This window comes from Scyliorhinus torazame, chromosome 6, assembly GCF_047496885.1.
Source record: "Scyliorhinus torazame isolate Kashiwa2021f chromosome 6, sScyTor2.1, whole genome shotgun sequence".
NCBI classification, from domain to species: Eukaryota; Metazoa; Chordata; class Chondrichthyes; order Carcharhiniformes; family Scyliorhinidae; genus Scyliorhinus; species Scyliorhinus torazame.
Genome location: NC_092712.1, coordinates 162195422 through 162215859, shown reverse-complemented (window position 1 = coordinate 162215859; position 20438 = coordinate 162195422). Strand labels below are relative to the sequence as shown.

General features: G+C 50.2%; 1 protein-coding gene across 1 annotated transcript in view; it reads right to left on the bottom strand.

Annotated features, from left to right (window-relative positions):
- Positions 1-19054: 19054 nt before the first annotated feature.
- Positions 19055-20438, bottom strand: part of LOC140425116 (kappaPI-actitoxin-Avd3b-like) — a 60988-nt gene continuing 59604 nt past the window's right edge. The window contains exon 4 of the mRNA XM_072509030.1: positions 19055-19736. The gene's annotated coding sequence lies outside the window, so the exon portion shown is untranslated. The remainder of the gene's footprint in view (positions 19737-20438) is intronic.

The window sequence follows — 20438 nt, the reverse complement described above, 5'->3', positions numbered from 1 at the left end:
TCCATGATTTGGACAGAGTGGGTTGAGTTGTTTCACTGTTGAGTTCTCGCTGTGACGCCTGACTTCAGTTTACTCCGGATCAGCGGAATCAAGTGGACTCTTCACTCTCTGATTGAACCTGGTACATTTATAGAGCGGGTGTTCCAGACACTGCACTCAGTCTGACTCAGAGATGCACCAATGTGACTCCAACTGGAAAACCAAAGGCGCCAATCTTAACTATGTTATCAGTTTCTCAAACCAAAATAAAGTGTAGTCAGTGATGCATATAACTCCCACAATGTTTAATATCCCTGGTGCATGTTTTATATCACTGCAAAATAATTCGCCCAAAATAAATATTTTTGCTCTGTACTATTATGTAACCCTCAGTAAGTACATCTATTCATTTCAGTTAGAAGTTTAAGTAATTTTTGAATATCCCTGCCACATAATTTGACAGCTGGACAAACCAAAAACAGTGTGGACATGTGAAAAGCAGTTGCATTGGTTATGTGAATTAGGCTGCAGAAATACACACAGTTCCTGTGTTTGTATTGGTTTATGAATAGAAAGGCATCTAACCCTAAAAGGGTACCCACTGGTAGAGCTGACCTCCAAATGGCTTCTTGAATATTTTCTAATGTAAGAAACAATATTCCATAGCTTTAAACACAAGGGATAGAAATTGGTCTCAGGTGGGGCTGAGCAGCAAAATGAGTGATGTTGGAGTGGTGGTTAGCACTGCTATCTCTCAGTGCCAGGGACCTGGGTTCAATTCTGGCCTTGGGTGACTGTCTATGTGGAGTTTGCACTTTCTCCCCGTGTCTGCATGGGTTTCTTCCAGGTGCTCCGGTTTGCTTCCACAATCCAAAGATATGCAGGTGAGGTGGATTGGCCGTGCAAAATTGTCCGTTATTATCCAGGGATGCACGGGATAGGTTATGGGTAGAGGGCAGGAGTAAGGGCCTAGATTGGGTGAGCTTTTGGAAGGTCGGTGCAGACCTTTGGGGCTGAATGGCCTCCTGCAGGAATTCTGTGGTTTTACGAATCAGCTACTTGTTATACTTATTGTCCAATATTAATTTTCATTGCAGTCTGTTAGTTGAAGATCAGGCCAAGTGTATGATGACTGATCTGCAACATAGTCAGTGACAAATGTCAAAGAACAAAGAACAGAGAACAAAGATAAATACAGCACACGAACAGGCCCTTCGGCCTTCCAAGCCTGTGCCGACCATGTTGCCCAGCTAAACTAAAATCTTATACACTTCCTGGGTCTGTATCTGCTAATGTCACACGGGAGGGTTTAAACTAGCATGGCGGGGGGCAGGGAGAGGGGGGGGGGGTGGGTATCGGACCAATAGGTCAGAAGGTGAAAACATTGAGGGAGAACTAGGGAATAGGGCCAGTATGGCGCTGAGGAAGAGCAGACAGGGAGATGGTGCTGAAAAGAGTGGGTCTGGTGGCCTGAAGTGCATATGTTTTAATGCAAGAAGTATAACGGGTAAGACAGATGAACTTAGAGCTTGGATTAGTACTTGGAACTATGATGTTGTTGCCATTACAGAGACCTGGTTGAGGAAAGGGCAGGATTGGCAGCTGAACGTTCCAGGATTTAAATGTTTCAGGTGGGCTGGAGGGGATAGAGGGGGATGTAAAAGGGGAGGCGGAGTTGCGCTACTTGTTCAGGAGAGTATCACAGCTATACAGCGAGAGGACACCTCAGAGGGCAGTGAGGCTATATGGGTAGAGATCAGGAATAAGAAGGGTGCAGTCACAATGTTGGGGGTATACTACAGGCCTCCCAACAGCCAGCGGGAGATAGAGGAGCAGATAGGTAGACAGATTTTGGAAAAGAGTAAAAACAACAGGGTTGTGGTGATGGGAGACTTCAACTTCCCCAATATTGACTGGGACTCACTTAGTGCCAGGGGCTTAGACGGGGCAGAGTTTGTAAGGAGCATCCAGGAGGGCTTCTTAAAACAATATGTAAACAGTCCAACTAGGGAAGAGGCGGTACTGGACCTGGTATTGGGGAATGAGCCCGGCCAGGTGGTAGATGTTTCAGTAGGGGAGCATTTCGGTAACAGTGACCACAATTCAGTAAGTTTTAAAGTACTGGTGGACAAGGATAAGAGTGGTCCGAGGATGAATGTGCTAAATTGGGGGAAGGCTAATTATAACAATATTAGGCGGGAACTGAAGAACATAGATTGGGGGCGGATGTTTGAGGGCAAATCAACATCTGACATGTGGGAGGCTTTCAAGTGTCAGTTGATAGGAATACAGGACAGGCATGTTCCTGTGAGGAAGAAAGATAAATACGGCAATTTTCGGGAACCTTGGATGACGAATGATATTGTAGGCCTCGTCAAAAAGAAAAAGGAGGCATTTGTCAGGGCTAAAAGGCTGGGAACAGACGAAGCCTGTGTGGCATATAAGGAAAGTAGGAAGGAACTTAAGCAGGGAGTCAGGAGGGCTAGAAGGGGTCATGAAAAGTCATTGGCAAATAGGGTTAAGGAAAATCCCAAGGCTTTTTACACTTACATAAAAAGCAAGAGGGTAGCCAGGGAAAGGGTTGGCCCACTGAAGGATAGGCAAGGGAATCTATGTGTGGAGCCAGAGGAAATGGGCGAGGTACTAAATGAATACTTTGCATCAGTATTCACCAAAGAGAAGGAATTGGTAGATGTTGAGTCTGGAGAAGGGGGTGTAGATAGCCTGGGTCACATTGTGATCCAAAAAGACGAGGTGTTGGGTGTCTTAAAAAATATTAAGGTAGATAAGTCCCCAGGGCCGGATGGGATCTACCCCAGAATACTGAAGGAGGCTGGAGAGGAAATTGCTGAAGCCTTGACAGAAATCTTTGGATCCTCGCTGTCTTCAGGGGATGTCCCGGAGGACTGGAGAATAGCCAATGTTGTTCCTCTGTTTAAGAAGGGTGGCAGGGATAATCCCGGGAACTACAGGCCGGTGAGCCTTACTTCAGTGGTAGGGAAATTACTGGAGAGAATTCTTCGAGACAGGATCTACTCCCATTTGGAAGCAAATGGACGTATTAGTGAGAGGCAGCACGGTTTTGTGAAGGGGAGGTCGTGTCTCACTAACTTGATAGAGTTTTTCGAGGAGGTCACTAGGATGATTGATACAGGTAGGGCAGTAGATGTTGTCTATATGGACTTCAGTAAGGCCTTTGACAAGGTCCCTCATGGTAGACTAGTACAAAAGGTGAGGTCACACGGGATCAGGGGTGGACTGGCAAGGTGGATACAGAACTGGCTAGGCCATAGAAGGCAGAGGGTAGCAATGGAGGGATGCTTTTCTAATTGGAGGGCTGTGACCAGTTGTGTTCCACAGGGATCAGTGCTGGGACCTTTGCTCTTTGTAGTATATATAAATGATTTGGAGGAAAATGTAACTGGTCTGATTAGTAAGTTTGCAGACGACACAAAGGTTGGTGGAATTGCGGATAGCGATGAGGACTGTCTGAGGATACAGCAGGATTTAGATTGTCTGGAGACTTGGGCGGAGAGATGGCAGATGGAGTTTAACCTGGACAAATGTGAGGTAATGCATTTTGGAAGGGCTAATGCAGGTAGGGAATATACAGTGAATGGTAGAACCCTCAAGAGTATTGAAAGTCAAAGAGATCTAGGAGTACAGGTCCACAGGTCATTGAAAGGGGCTACACAGGTGGAGAAGGTAGTCAAGAAGGCATACGGCATGCTTGCCTTCATTGGCCGGGGCATTGAGTATAAGAATTGGCAAGTCATGTTGCAGCTGTATAGAACCTTAGTTAGGCCACACTTGGAGTATAGTGTTCAATTCTGGTCGCCACACTACCAGAAGGATGTGGAGGCTTTAGAGAGGGTGCAGAAGAGATTTACCAGAATGTTGCCTGGTATGGAGGGCATAAGCTATGAGGAGCGATTGAATAAACTCGGTTTGTTCTCACTGGAACGAAGGAGGTTGAGGGGCGACCTGATAGAGGTATCCAAAATTATGAGGGGCATAGACAGAGTGGATAGTCAGAGGCTTTTCCCCAGGGTAGAGGGGTCAATTACTAGGGGGCATAGGTTTAAGGTGAGAGGGGCAAAGTTTAGAGTAGATGTACGAGGCAAGTTTTTTACGCAGAGGGTAGTGGGTGCCTGGAACTCACTACCGGAGGAGGTAGTGGAGGCAGGGACGATAGGGACATTTAAGGGGCATCTTGACAAATATATGAATAGGATGGGAATAGAAGGATACGGACCCAGGAAGTGTAGAAGATTGTAGTTTAGTCGGGCAGTATGGTCGGCACGGGCTTGGAGGGCCGAAGGGCCTGTTCCTGTGCTGTACATTTCTTTGTTCTTTGTTCTTTGTTTGTTGGGGGTGTAAAATGGGTGGCGGAGTTGCGCTACTGGTTAGGGAGAATAACACAGCTGTACTACAGGAGGACACCTCAGTCATCATACTTCTTGACTACCTTCTCCACCTGTGTTGCCCCTTTCAGTGACCTGTGGACCTGTACACCTAGATCTCTCTGACTGTCAATACACTTGAGAGTTCTACCATTCACTGTATATTCCCTACTTGCATTAGACCTTCCAAAATGCATTACCTCACATTTGGCCAGATTAAACTCCATCTGCCATCTCTCCGCCCAAGTCTTCAAACGATCTAAATCCTGCTGTATCCTCTGACAGTCCTCATCACTATCCACAATTCCACCAACCTTTGTGTCATCTGCAAACTTACTAATCAGACCAGTTACATTTTCCTCCAAATCATTTATATATACTACGAACAGCAAAGGTCCCGGCACTGATCTCTGCAGGACATCATTAGTCACAGCCCTCCAATCAGAAAAGCACCATTCCATTGCTACTCTCTGCCTTCTAGGACCTAGCCAGTTCTGTATCCATCTTGCCAGCTCACCCCTGATCCCATGTGACTTCACCTTTTGTACCAGTGTGCCATGAGGGACCTTGTCAAAGGCCTTACTGAAGTCCATATAGACAACATCCACTGCCCTACCTGCATCAATCATCTTTGTGACCTCTTCAAAAAACTCTATCAAGTTAGTGAGACATGACCTCCCCTTCACAAAACCATGCTGCCTCTCGCTAATACGTCCATTTGCTCCCAAATGGGAGTAGATCCTGTCACAAAGAATTCTCTCCAGTAATTTCCCTACCACTGACGTAAGGCTCACCGGCCTGTAGTTCCCTGGATTATCATTGCTACCATCCTTAAACAAAGGAACAACATTGGCTATTCTCCAGTCCTCCGGGACATCACCTGAAGACAGTGAGGATCCAAAGATTTCTGTCAAGGCCTCAGCAATTTCCTTTCTAGCCCCCTTCAGTATTCTGGGGTAGATCCCATCTGGCCCTGGGGACTTATCTACCTTAATATTTTTCAAGACGCCCAACACCTCGTCTTTTTCGATCTCAATGTGACCCAGGCGATTTACACACCCATCTCTCAGACTCAACATCCACCAATTCCTTCACTTTGGTGAATACTGATGCAAAGTATTCATTTAGTACCTCGCCCATTTCCTTTGGCTCCACACATAGATTCCCTTGCCTATCCTTCAGTGGGCCAACCCTTTCCCTGGCTACCCTCTTGCTTTTTATGTACGTGTAAAAAGCCTTGGGATTTTCCTTAACCCTATTTGCCAATTACTTTTCGTGACCCCTTTTAGCCCTCCTGACTCCTTGCTTAAGTTCCTTCCTACTTTCCTTATATTCCACACAGGCTTCGACTGTTCCCAGCCTTCTAGCCCTGACAAATGCCTCCTTTTTCTTTTTGCCGAGGCCTACAAGATCTCTCGTTATCCAAGGTTCCCGAAATTTGCCGCATTTATCCTTCTTCCGCACAGGAACATGCCGGTCCTGAATTCCTTTCAACTGACATTTGAAACCCTCCCACATGTCAGATGTTGATTTACCTGCAAAAATCCACCCCCAGTCTAGGTACTTCAGTTCCCGCCTAATATTGTTATAATTAGCTTTCCCCCAATTTAGCACATTCACCCGAGGACCACTCTTATCCTTGTCCACCAGCGCTTTAAAACTTACTCAATTGTGGTCACTGTTCCCAAAATGCTCCCCTACTGAAACGTCTACCACCTGGACGTGCTCATTCCCCAATACCATGTCCAGTACAGCCCCATCCCTAGTTGGACTATCTACATATTGTTTTAAGAAGCCCTCCTGGATGCTCCTTACAAACTCTGCCCCGTCCAAGCCCCCGGCACTAAGTGAGTCCCAGTCAATATTGGGGAAGTTGAAGTCTCCCATCACACAACCCTGCTGCTTTTACTCCTTTCCAAAATCTGTCTACCTATCTGCTCCTCTATCTCCCACTGGCTGTTGGGAGGCCTGTAATAAACCCCCAACATTGTGACTGCACCTTTCTTATTCTTGATCTCTACCCCTATAGACATATGTCGACACCAATTAGGTGGAGATGATATTATGTCAAAAGTTACAAATTTTATACTATTTTCAAAGATTAGCTGTGCATTTAATATTAGAGTTAGGTCATTTGTATCATGAGGAGAATAATACGTTTCTCATTAAGAGCTGTGGAAACAAGGGGCGGGATTCTCCGCAATCGGCGCGATGTCCGCCGACCGGCGCCAAAAACGACGCGAATCAGTCCGGCATCGCGCCGCCCCAAAGGTGCGGAATTCTCCGCATCTTGGGGGGCTGAGCCCTCACCTTGAGGGGCTAGGCCTGCGCCGGACTGATTTCCGCCCCGCCAGCTGGCGGGAAAGGCCTTTGGTGCCCCGCCAGCTGGCGCGGAAATAACTTTGCCGTGCGGCGCATGCGCGGGAGCGTCAGCGGCCACTCACGGCATCCCCGCACATGCGCAGTGGAGTGGTTCTCTTCCGCCTCCGCCATAGTGGAGACCACGGCGAAGGCGGAAGGAAAAGAGTGCCCCCATGGCACTGGCCTGCCTGCGGATCGGTGGGTCCCGATCGCGGGCCAGGCCACCATGGGGGCACACCCAGGGGCCAGATCGCCCCGCGCCCCCCAGGATCCCGGAGCCCGATCGCGCCGCCTTGTCCCGCCGTTCGAAAGGTGGTTCAATCCACGCCGGCTGGCGTGGGTAGACAGCAGCGGGACTTCGGCCCATCACGGACCGGAGAATCGCCGGGGGACTTCCGCCGACTGGTGCGGCGCGATTCCCGCCCCCGCTGAATCTCCGGTGGCGGAGGATTCGGGACACGGCCGGGGCGGGATTCACGCTGGCCCCCGGCGATTCTCCGACCCGGTGGGGGGTCGGAGAATCGTGCCCCAGGTTACATAATAATAATAATCGCTTGTTGGCACAAGTAGGCTTCAGTGAAGTTACTGTGAAAAGCCCCTAGTCGCTACATTCCAGCGGCTGTTCGGGGAGGCCAGTACGAAAATTGAACCCATGCTGCTGCCTTGTTCTGCATGACAAGCCAGCTATTTAGCCAGGTGTGCTAAACCAGCCCCTATGGGCTGGGGAACATGATTCTAATCCTACACAGTATCAAAATGAGGGAGTAGTGAAGCATACAAAACAATCACAATACAGTTAAGCAGAGACAACATGGTTTTTTGAAAGATAAATTGTGTTTGACAAATTTGTCAGATTAACTTGAGGTTGCAAATAACCAATTGCATTAAAGGTAACGAGTAGACGTATTGTATTCACATTTCCAAAAGACATTTGATAAGGTGCCACATGAAGAGTTACTATGCATGATGAGTGAATACAGTGTTGGGGGTGTTTGCATGGGTATAGGACTAGTTAACTACAGGAACCAGAGAGCTGCGATTAAATGGTCATTTTCAGGTTGGCAAATGTCACTAACATAGTTGCAGTCATAGAATCATAGATTTTACTGTGCAGAAGGAGGCCATTCAGCCCATCGAGTCTGCACCGGCTCTTTGAAAGAGCATCCTACCCAAGCCCACATCTCCATCCTATCCCCATAACCCAGTAACCCCACCCAACACCAAGGGCAATTTTGAACACTTAAGGGTAATTCAGCATGGCCAATCTACCTAACCTGCACATCTTTGGACTGTGGGAGGAAACCGGTGGAAACCCACACACACACTGGGAGAACATGCAGACTCTGCACAGACAGTGAACCAAGCCAGGGACTCTGGAGCGGTGAAGCAATTGTGTTACCCACCATGCTACCATGCTGCCAGTCCCGAGGCTTCAAATATTTATGACCTACAATAATTACTTTGATAAAGGGACCACATTTCTCACAGCCAGATTTGCTGATGAGGGCAAGATCACCAGGAACATAGACAAAGTGACATAGATAGGTTAAGTGTGTCAGCAACAAAATTGCCAGATGGAGTACAATATGGGAAAAGGTAAGGTTGTCCACTTTGGCTGGAAGAATGTAACAACAGAGTATTAATTAACTGGAGAGAGACTCGCCTGGGTGTCCTTGTGCATGAATCACAAAATGTGAATGTACTTGGTCAGCAAGTAATAAGGACGGCAAATGGAATTTTGGCCTTCATTGCAAGAGGGATGGAGTAGGAATGTTGATAATATTTGTTGCAACTGTACAGGGGTTTGGTGAGACCACTCTTGGGGCACGAAAGTGTGAGTCTGCTGGGAGTAGGAAGTGAGGCGGGCACAGCTAATTCACTGTGTGGGGGGCCAAAGGTCAGCTTCCCAACAACGGAATAAAACTACAGAATAAATTGTTGGTAGATTTATTGTGGGTTCACCTTCCTGGTTGCTAATGTTAGGAACACCTTTACAATACGGAGCATGGGCAGCATGGTAGCATCGTGGTTAGCACAATTGCTTCACAGCTCCAGGATCCCAGGTTCAATTCCCGCCTTGGGTCACTGTCTGTGCGGAGTCTGCACGTTCTCCCCGTGTGTGTGGGTTTCCTCCGGGTGCTCTGGTTTCACCCCACAGTCCAAAGATGTGCAGGTTAGGTGGATTGACCATGCTAAATTGCCCTTAGTGTCCAAAATTGCCGTTAATGTTGGGTGCCCTTAGTGTTTACTGGGTTATGGAGATAGGGTGGAGGTGTGGGCTTGGGTAGGGTGCTCTTTCTAAGAGCCGGAGCAGACTCGATGGGCTGAATGGCCTCCTTCTTCACTGTAAATTCTATGATTCTATGAATACATTTGTCTGTCATGCATATGCATTAAAAGGCAAACTCAATATAATTAGGGCAATAGAAAGAAAGTCATTGATGGTAGACAGAGTGTTGCAGTGATGAATGGCTGATTGAGGATAATGGAGGACAGTTCCACTGTGCCAGGGGAAACCGAGTATCTGTTTCAACTGGTCAAGGTAAAGAGGGTTGGATCAGAAGTTCCCAAAGGCAAGGGAAGGGTAATGGAGTGAGGGCGGAGGGTAATAAAGAAAGCAGATCCAATTTAAAAAAAGTTTGGACCAATATCCTTTCATGCCGTTTTTAATATTGTTTTCCTTCTGAATAAATAATGCAGGAAATTGCAGGGTGATGGTATCCATTTCCAGGGTCATTGTGCAAACGTCAACATTCATGGATGAATGAACCTCAAGGGTGGAGTTGACCACAGTGAGACCAAGGCATTGCTGATGCAAAGCTTAGAGCTTCCCTTTACCCAAAACTGCTGAGTTCACAAGTAAGGGCCGTAAAGACTGTGTTGACCAGACCTTTGCCTGATTTATGTTCACACTTGCTCTTGCACAGCTACAGAGGAACTAGACAAGGGTGTCCCAGTACCAGACACAGCAATAACCAGAATACCAACAAGTGGCACTAGCAGAGCATTAGGCAGCCCAGGAGACTGGCAGCCAGGGACTAATGCAATGTCGAGCATTTGTGTATTATCACACGGCTGGTGGTTTAATGACTTCCACATATCAGAGATGTCACAGTCTGGTGCGGATGCCATGAGCTTCCATTATTCAAGAAAACGGATTTCCTTGTGGATTGAGAGACAGCCCAATTCCGATTAGTTTAAACATCACTGTGACATTGCATTTCTATACCTGTGGGATATTCCAGGGCTCTCCAGTGGGCATGTCTGGTATCTCAAAGGCAGACACTCACAAGTGCATAATGGAATTCAGCAATGTCCTGTTCGCAAGAGCCAATGCATTTGTGCGATTCTCCACAGACACTGAGAGCCAGGCAACCAGGTCTGTGAGATTTGCTGCCATTGTGAGAATTCCTCTGATAGAAAGGCAATTGACTGCACACATTGGGGCTATAAACCGCCTTTGATTATTCAGCTTTCATTTTCCAACAACATTATTGCTGTCTCAATGCGCTGCTGCTCTGTGATCACCACAAATGAATCCTTCAGCTGTGTGCTCACATCCCAGGACATTGTCATAACTCATATCCTCAGTCACTCTCAGAGACAAGTGGGGCGAAATTCTCCCCAAACGGCGCGATGTCTGCCGACTGGCGCCCAAAACGGCACCAATCAGACGGGCATCGCGCCGCCCCAAAGGTGCGGAATGCTCTGCATCTTTGGGGGCCGAGCCCCAACATTGAGGGGCTAGGCCGGCGGCGGAGGGATTTCCACCCCGCCAGCTGGCGGAAACGGCGTTTGTTGCCCCGCCAGATGGCGCGGAAATGACATGTCGGGACGAAGCATGCACGGGAGCGTCAGCGGCCGCTTACAGTTTCCCGCGCATGCGCAGTGGGGAGAGTCTCTTCCACCTCCGCCATGGTGGAGACCGTTGCGGAGGCGGAAGGGAAAGAGTGCCCCCACGGCACAGGCCCGCCCGCGGATCGGTGGGCCCCGATCGTGGGCCAGGCCACCGTGGGGGCATCCCCCGGGGTGAGATCGCCCCGCGCCCCCCCCCCCCCATGTCCCCGGAGCCCGCCCACGCCGCCTTGTCCCGCCGGTAAATACCTACTTTAATTTACGCTGGCGGGACAGGCAATTTGTCGGCGGGACTTCGGCCCATCCGGGCCGGAGAATCGAGCGGGCGGGCCCGCCAACCGGCGCGGCGCGATTCCCGCCCCCACCCAATCTCCGGTACCGGAGACTTCGGCAACCGGTGGGGGCGGGATTCACGGCGGCCCAGGTCGCTGGGGGGTCGGAGAATGACGCCCCAGGGACGGGATTTCCATCGGCCGACGCCGAATTCAGGAAAGGCGAATGAGTGGAGAATCAGTCTTGACGCTGAAATCATGGCCGTGTTCACTCAAAACCGCAATGTTCTGGTTCCTCAACAGTGGCATCAATGCATTCTACTCTGTACGTACAGTAACCACCATTTGCAGATCATTAGCGATTTGACCAGGTATTTTCCACGGCCTCCGGGATCCTCCGACCGGGGGAATTCCTGATGGCAAAGTTCACTTGTGCTTTTAAAAATCGGGAAACAGGCACCATGGCTGATGATAGAGAGTGAGGAGGGAGGAGATGCAGAGTTGCGACCTTGGACTGCCGGTCCTGACACTGGCCGAGCCTGCTTGGGGTGGCTCCTGTGAGGGTCAGCGGGGAGAGGGGGTAGCGGGGGGTGACAGAGTGTGACCTAGGGATGGGCCGTGGCCGGGGTGACCCCCACGGAACCAAGGTGACCACCCACCTTGGCCCACCTTGGCAGCACGATAGCATTGTGGATAGCACAAATGCTTCACAGCTCCAGGGTCCCAGGTTCGATTCCGGCTTGGGTCACTGTCTGTGCGGAGTCTGCACATCCTCCCCGTGTGTGCGTGGGTTTCCTCTGGGTGCTCCGGTTTCCTCCCACAGTCCAAAGATGTGCGGGTTCGGTGGATTGGCCATGCCCTTAGTGTTGGGTGGGGTTACTGTGTTATGGGGATAGGGTGGAGGTGTGGACCTTGGGTAGGGTGTTCTTTCCAAGAGCCGGTGCAGACTCAATGGGCCGAATGGCCTCCTTCTGCACTGTAAATTTTAATGATTCTATGGTTCAGCAATGTGCCACTGGCTGAATGGTGCCGACACCATCCCCCCCCCCCACAACTCACCCAGCCCACCCGCTACCACACTTTCCACACAGCCCCCCCCCTCCGCCATAGCCATAACAATCCCCACCCCCAAATGGCTGCCATCCACCAGCGGGATGCCACACACCACACCCAAGGGCAACACCCACAGTAGCCCCAACAGGAGGGTGCTCGCCGTGGGCCAGTAGTGTACCATTGACAAGGGCAGCACTCGCCGATGGTACCCCTGGCATCAGGCATGGACGTCAGGGCTAGAGGCCCACTTGGTGACGAGCACCGATAGGGCCATAGGGATAGGGGGGTTTGTGATGTCACCGCCTGCAGACATTGGATATTGGAATTCAGCCAGGAATGGCGTCCTTCCTTCTAGTCACCGCAGGTCTGGGGGATGCACTGAGGCTGTACAAACTGAAGCTGCTCGAGGAGGAGGATCATGCAGCAGCTGGGCGTGTCCCAGTTGCACAGGAGGTAGCCAGTGAGGATGGAGAGCCGGCAGCGCAACAGAACGAGGAGGTGGTTGGAAGGAGGGCCCGCATCAGGCCCTGTGTGTACCAGACCGGGCATGTTGTCGAAGACTCCGGCTGAGCAGACAGACAGTGTGACATATCTGCAAGATCGCAGCATACCTGTCACCGCGGGGGAATTAGGGAGGACATCCGCTCCCGTTGGCCATCAAGGAGATGGTCGCCTTGAATCTCTATGCCATGGGGTCCTTCCAGTGGGGATCTGTCCGCAATCCCAGAGCGCCGAATGCACAGGTGCATCATTGCCGTAACGAAGGCGCTTTGTGCTCGGTTGCCACAATACATCAATTTCAATGTGGACCGAGCCCCACCAGGATGGGCAGCACGGAGTCACTAGCGGTGGGGGTCACTAGCATAGTGGTTAGCACAGTTGCTTCACAGCTCCAGGGTCCCAGGATCGATTCTCAGCTGGGGCACTGTCTGTGGGGAGTCTGAACGTTCTCCCCGTGTCTGCATGGGTTTCCTCCGGGTGCTCCGGTTTCCTCCCACAGTCCAAAGATGTGCGGGTTAGGTGGATTGGCCAAGCTAAATTGCCCTTAGTGTCCAAAAAGGTTAAATGGGGGTTACTGGGTTACGGGGATAGGGTAGATCAGGCTTGAGTAGGGTGCTCTTTGTAATTGGCGAGATGCCCTGGGTCCAGGGGCTGATCGATGCGATGCATGTCCCCGTACGAGCCTGCAGATGACAGGCAGCTCTTCACAAACTAAAAGGGGTTCCACTCAATCAACGTGCAGCTGGCATGTGACCATGAGACTCACATCAAGCACGTCTTCACCCTATACCCGGGCATTGTGCATGATGCCTTCATCCTGGCATCCTTGACAATTCCCGACTTCTTCGAGGTGCCCCCACCCCCGCTGAAGCGTTGGCCTCTGGGTGACAGGGGCTATCCACTGCGGTCATGGCTGATGACTCCTATCCGGAGGCCACAGATTGAGGCGGAGACCCGCACAATGACAGCCATGTCGTGACCAGGGACATGATTGTGCGGTGCTTCGGCAACCCTGTAGATGAGGTTCAGGTGCCTGGACCGCTCTGGAAGGGCCCTCAAGTACAGCACTAGGAGAATCTCCCACATAATGGTGGCCTTCTGTATCCTCCACAACATCGCGCAGCAGAGAGGTAACGTACTGGGGGAGGAGGATGAACCTCAGTCCTCGTCCGCCGAGGAGGATGTGGGGGTGGCAGGGGATGGGCAGGACATGGTGCCTTGGTAGGTAGGGAGGCTGCACAAAGTGTCCGCCTGGGACCTCTAATTATCTCGAGGTTCACCGACTAGGGTTCTGACATCCCATCACACCCCTACCGGCCCCATCAGCTCACCACCCCCTCGCATTAACACCTCTCTTGCAGCAGCCCCCACTCCCCCACCCCTTGCAACGCCCTCTGTGATTCCTACCTGCCTTATTATGGATTATGGGCACTGGCTTGGCTATAACCGCAGGTCTGGTCCAGGGGATGGAGGGTGATGACGACCTGCTCTTGTGCACCACACATTTGCTAATGTCTGAGCCCTGCCCACAGTGGCAGTATCCACCGTCCACCTGGGTGATCCCTGCATGTGAACTGGCCATTCCCTCAGGCGGTCCCACCAGTGCAGAGGCGGGGGCGGGGGGTGGTATGGATGTGGGGCACGGGAGCAGTGACTGCGGGCTGAAATGGGGTCCGAGGCCCAAGCCCCCTCCGACCCTCTGGTCAGCACCCCACATGCATTTCTGACAGAGCACCGAGGTAGGTTGTAACACAGTGAACGTGCTTATTCTGAACATATGTGAACAGGTTTGTGCCCTAGCCACTATCAACATGCTGCACCCAAGCCAACCTAACTGGTGTCTACCTTTCTGGCCTTATGGTACCTAACCCTTGGTCTAGGTGGATGCCCAGGCGGTACATCAGGAGTGGAGGCGGCCTGCTGCGATTACCACCCTGTGATCTGGGCCCCATTCGGCGGCTGTCTTCTGGGGTGACCGGGATGCTGCTCGTGTGTCCCAGGTAGCGTGGTGCTGCCTTGTTCTGCCCGCTGTCCATGTGATGTGACAGGGCCAGGAGGGGGGTGTCCGAGGCGCTGTGGTATTCCATTACCTCCCCTGCTGGCATCATCGACACAGACCGCATCACCTCCTCCTCCCTCAGAGTGCCCTGATGGCCCCTGGGATACTCCATGAGACAGTGGTGTGAGCGGAGGTAACCGCCTTCTGGCACTGCCAGTCCTGTAGTCCCGCTCTTGACCCTACCAGGGTCTTCATGCTCGTGGCCAAGGAGTGGACCACTTCCCTCTGGGCTGCAGCACATCACGCTGTGACTGTGGGTCGTGTGGGTCTGTGCCACATCAGCCAGTGACTGAGCCATCTCTGTCCGGGACTGGGCCAGCTAACTTTATGTCTGTGCCACGTCGGCCAATGCCAGGGCAATGCTGCCGACGCTCTCAGTCATGTTCCGCTCTGATTGGGACAGGCTCTGGAGTTCTGCTGCAATGTCCAGGTGGTTCTGGGATATGGCTGCCTGTGGTAAGGCAGCGCTGACCTGGGCCTTGCCCACTGCCTGCACAGATTGGCCAAGGCCTTGGACATCTTGACCCATGGCTGAATCATTCACCCCCAGGGCTTCACCGCAGACATCACTCGTGCGGTGTTGGTCTGGGTGGCACACATGGTCAGCACCACCACCTGCTCCTGCTGATGGTTGGATTCCTCCAACTACACCAGCAGGTACTGAATGGTACCGACACCCCATTTTGCAGTCCCTGTCTCTGTGACTGCATCTCTGCTATCGATGGGACCACATGTTGCAGAAGCCCAAAGCCCACCTGGACAGCAGCTAGTCCCTGGGGTCAGCCCACCCACCGACTGTCCGTCTGTTTGAGAGTTCCTACCTCCACCTGCTGTACCGGAGCATGTGTGTGGTGCGCACCAGATAGTGTCCCAGGAGATTTTCACCAAAGTGTCCAACCAGTGTCTCTGGCATGATAGAGGGTGTTGGAGACAGCTGTAATGAAAAGCTGGTGTCCTCCTCGGAATTGAGATCCAGGGTATCACAGGAGGCGACTAGAGTGCTTCCGTCACTGTCCACGTCCTCGATCTCACTGTTATCTGCTTGTGGGTCTGGTAGGAGTCGGGAGCGGTGTACACCAGAAGGCCCCATGTCATCGCCAGGAGCTCCTACAAGACACAAGACTGGACACTCGATTGCTTTGTGAGCCAGGCGGGAGTGGGGGTAGTGGGGGGTGTGAGAGGAAGGTGGGTGAAGGAGGGTTATGGGGAAATAGTGATCGTGGAGAGGGTGTGTGGGGTGAGGTGCGTGTGTGGTGTGGGGAAGGTGACACACGTGTCATGGGGAACCTCAACGTAGTGGGGTCTCAGTTCCTTACCCATGCTGACCTTTACCTTGGTGACTGCGATCTCTCCGAGCGTACTGACCATATCCAGTGCCCTCTTTTCACTGCGGTGAGGGGCCACAGGTTCAGCGGTCTCCCTCCAATCTTCTTCCTCTCATGGTATTATGAAAAGTAGATTAGTAAAAGTAGAGAGAGTGTATCTGGAGTACTGGAATGTATAGGGTGGAGTGTATCTGGCGTATTGGAGTGTATAGGGTGGAGTGTATAGGGTGGAGTGTATCTGGAGTACTGGAATGTATAGGGTGGAGTGTATCTGGCGTATTGGAGTGTATAGGGTGGAGTGTATAGGGTGGAGTGTATCTGGAGTACTGGAGTGTATAGGGTGGAGTGTATCTGGAGTATTGGAGTGTATCTGGAGTATTGGAGTGTATAGGGTGGAGTGTATCTGGAGTACTGGAGTGTATAGGGTGGAGTGTATCTGGGGTACTGGAGTGTATAGGGCGGAGAGTATCTGGAGTATTGGAGTGTATCTGGAGTATTGGAGTGTATAGGGTGGAGTGTATCTGGAGTACTGGAGTGTATAGGGTGGAGTGTATCTGGAGTACTGGAGTGTATAGGGTTGAGTGTACCTGGAGCACTGGAGTTTTTAGGGTGGAGTGTATCTGGAGTACTGGAGTGTATATGGTGGAGTGTATCTGGAGTACTGCATCCAGTTTTGGTCTCCTTATTTGATGAAGGATGTTGTGGTGTTGCAGGCAGTTCAGAGGAGGTTCACCAGATTGATTTTTGGATGAAAGGGTTGACGTATGAGGAGGGATTGATGAGTTTGGGCTTATACTTGCTGGAGGTTAGAAGAATGCGAGGGAATCTGATCGAGGTATATAAAATACTAAGAGGGATTGATGAAGTAAACATAGACCAACTGTTCTCCCTTGTGGGGAAAACTAGAACGAGAGGTCACTGATATACGTTGAGAGGCGGTAGATTTAAATCTGAGATGAGGAGGAACTACTTCTCGCAGAGGGTGGTGAATCTTGGAACTTGCCGCCCCATGGTGCAGTGGAGTCTGAATTATTCAATGCTTTCAAGACGGAGGTAGATATATTTCTTATAAAAATCAGGGTAAAGGGATATGGGAAACAGGCAGAGAGGTGGATTTGACACCAGGAAGAGATCAGCCATGATCTGATTGAATGGCGGAGCAGGCTTGAAGGGCTGAATTGCCTACGTCTGCTCTTAATTCCTATGTTCCTATGCAGTAATGTTTTTAAAGAATCCAGATTTGAAAGGCTGGGAACCAGGGGTGCAATTAAGACATTGAAAAAAGCTTGGGCTGATGGAGTTGTGTTTGGATGAAGGTTATTCCGTGTGGAGTTAATTAGATTTCAGCTTGGTAAGCTGATGTAATTATTGGGAGGAGCTAAGGTATCAGCCATTTTGCAGGACGTTGAGGTTTAGATGGAGCTGTGGGCAAATGTCCACCATTTTGCTCTCACTGCAGTTCAGTCTGTGGACAGATTAACAGTTTCTTTCCAAGCAGTTCAGAAATGTCTGATGAGATGGTGAGCTGAAACAAATTGAGAAACAACGTCTGAAGGAATGCAGCCTGAGTTTGATTAGCATTTTTTGAGGATTATTGTGAGCTATGTTCTTGTGTGATGTATAATATATACTGAGCGCTATTCTCCCCCCTACGCCGGGTGGGAAAATTGCCGGGGCACCGTGCGAATTGTACCACGCCGCCCCAACCCCCACACGCGATTTTCCCACCCTCCAGAAACCAGCGGTGCGCGATTAGCACCGGGCCGCTCGGAGAACCGGCAAGCGGCGATTCTCCGGCCGGATGGGCCAAGCGGCCGTGACGACACGTAAGGTTCCCGCCGGCGCCATCCACCCCTGGTCGCTGCCGGCGGGAACTCTGTGGGAACGCTGGGGGGGCGGCCTGTGGGGGGGGGGGGCTCGTTCATCGGGGTTGCCTCCGATGGGGTCTGGCCCACGATCACGGCCCACCGATCGGCGGGCCGGCCTCCCCCCCCAGGCCTATCTCCTTCCGCGCGCGGCCCCAGAACACCGGCTCCATGTTGGTGAGGGCCAGTGTGCGTAAGACGTTCCCTGCACATGCGCAGTATGGCGTGGCCAAACTGCGCATGCGCAGGTTTGGGCTGCCCCTACTGCGCATGCGCGGGTTGGCGCGGTGCCCATTTGGCGCCGCGTAAGGGTTCTTGGGCGTTGATGACGACGCGAACACTTGGCCTCAATATCGGAGAATCGCCCCCACATTTTAAAAAGAATTTGGAATATCCAATTCATTTTTTCCAATTAAGGGGCAATTGCGTGTGGCAAATCCACCTATCCTGCACATATTTTGCATTTTGGGGGCGAAACCCACGCAAACACGGGGAGACTGTGCAACCGCCACATGGACAGTGACCCAGAGCCAGGATTGAACCTGGGACCTTGGCGCCGTGAGGCAACAGGGCTAACCCACTACGCCACCGTGCTGCCCGTATATTTTAATCCTGTGTTAGTTATAGAATTTGTTCAAATATACCATATCCCTATTTTGTACGAAATTACTTCTGGAGCCTGCTGGCTGCACTGCCCTCTATTGTCTGAGATGACCATCGCTGTCATCCTATGATATTTGAGGCCTGGGGGGGCTCCAGCCTGCTGAGGATCTCAGCCTCACGTAAAAGGCTGGATATTCCAAAATGGGAAGCGGAGAGGCAGGAAACCCTTGGAATCCCGAGACACTGGATTGACTTGCCAGTATTCCTTCACCGCCATGTCAGTGTGTGATATCAGCCTCCCTCAATCCTGGATGAGAAGTGACACCTGGACAGTGATCTAATTGTCTTGTTCCCCTCTCACCAAGCCTGGAGTGCATGTACAAGATGTGGAATGCCGGTCCAAGCACATATCCAGTAACCACTGAGTGTTTTGTTGGACCTGATTCGTCTTAGCTCATTTCAATATGATCACGCCCAGCGAGGGTGAGATTCAGATTGCGCCGGGCATAGTAAGTCATGTAACTCGCACAAGGTATCGCGTCCGGCACAAAGGTCGATTTGGGCTTCGCCCGCTATTCGGCGTCAGAGCCGGCTCCGGGCCGGGCGTGATGCGGTGTTTGAATCGCGCCTCAGGTCTTCATTGGAGCCCCTGTGAAACCATTGAAAATGCTTCACCAAATGACAAAACTGTCATGTAGACTTACAAACATTTCTGTGTAAAAGGTTCAGAAATGTCATCATATAATCTGCAGATATAAATCCATTCACACACGCATCATTTGCAATTCAATCAATTTTAATTTTTTAATGTTTTGGAACATAAATGATTATATGCTTTTTATCACAGTTCATAACAGTTGAAAACAAAATATATTCCACCAGGGCAACATCTTTGAAATATTTGCTTCACTTGTCAGATTTCCCTTATTCTAAAATGTATTAAAATAAATCAGTCACCCTTAAAGAGCGATAGGATTTAAAGGGAGTCGAACCATTCAAAACAACATTGTAATTTTACCAATCAGAAACAGCAATGGATCCTTTTGGAAATATTTTCCATTTAACTCAGAGCTCAGGTTTCCCCGATGTAACTCTGCTCACAAATGGTGCTGAAGCTTTATGTCCTCGTTGTGGCGCTGACAGTCACAGATAGCCCAAAGTAGAGGGTAGCACCATTCAAATACAGTACAGGAGGTAAATTACTGGGGTTTTTGAATTTATGAGGTAATTAATAGAGGAATAAATAATTCAGGAGTTTTACACTTAAACAAACTGAAATAAATCACTGCAGGGGAGATTTTGATTAAGATTAAAAATGTAGGAACTCAAGACCTTCTTACTAAGAATAGTCTAATTTTCATCTCTGGATTTTTTAAGAACTGTTTTCTTTGATTGTATTTCAATGATCATTTTCTATGGAGCAGCAGGAACTTCCTTGATTTTCATTGTTTTCCTGTCACCTGCCAAAATGGAAACAACATGTCAATAATAATAATAATAGCTTATTGTCACAAGTCGGCTTCAATGAAGTTACTGTGATAAGCCCCCAGTCGCCACATTCCGGCACTTGTTCGGGGAGGCCGGTATGGGAATTGAACCCGCGCTGCTGGTCTTGTTCTGCATTACAAGACAACTGTTTAGCCCACTGTGCTCAACCAGCCCCAAGGAAAGAAATATTAGTCAGTGCATTGCACATTCCTTGTATCCAACAATCCTGAGTTAGGGGTTTTTTAACGTGGAATTTACTTTTAAATATTCTCTCGTAATGTGCAAGGATTTTTTTCAAAGAAAGATTCACTCACAATAAAGCATATTCTATTTCAATCATTTGAGTCCAACATTATTCAAGAAGGATCCAAGCCCAAACAAGCTCCAGTACACACATCTCCTGGGATGTATTTAAATAGGTGTCTCTCTGGCAGATTAATAATCAGGGAAGAAGGTTTCAATGGACAGTAATAAGTTGGAAGCTCACCGTGCACGACTGCTTAGTTTATCACAACAGTCACAACTATCAGTTATTTTCTCCTTGATGTACATTGTTTCAAACGTTTATTTAAAAGGGAGGGAGACAGAAAACAGGAAATTATAGGCCAGTTAAACTAATATGTTTCATTGCGAAAATGTCAGAAGCTGTCATTAAGAATGTTATTGGGCACTGA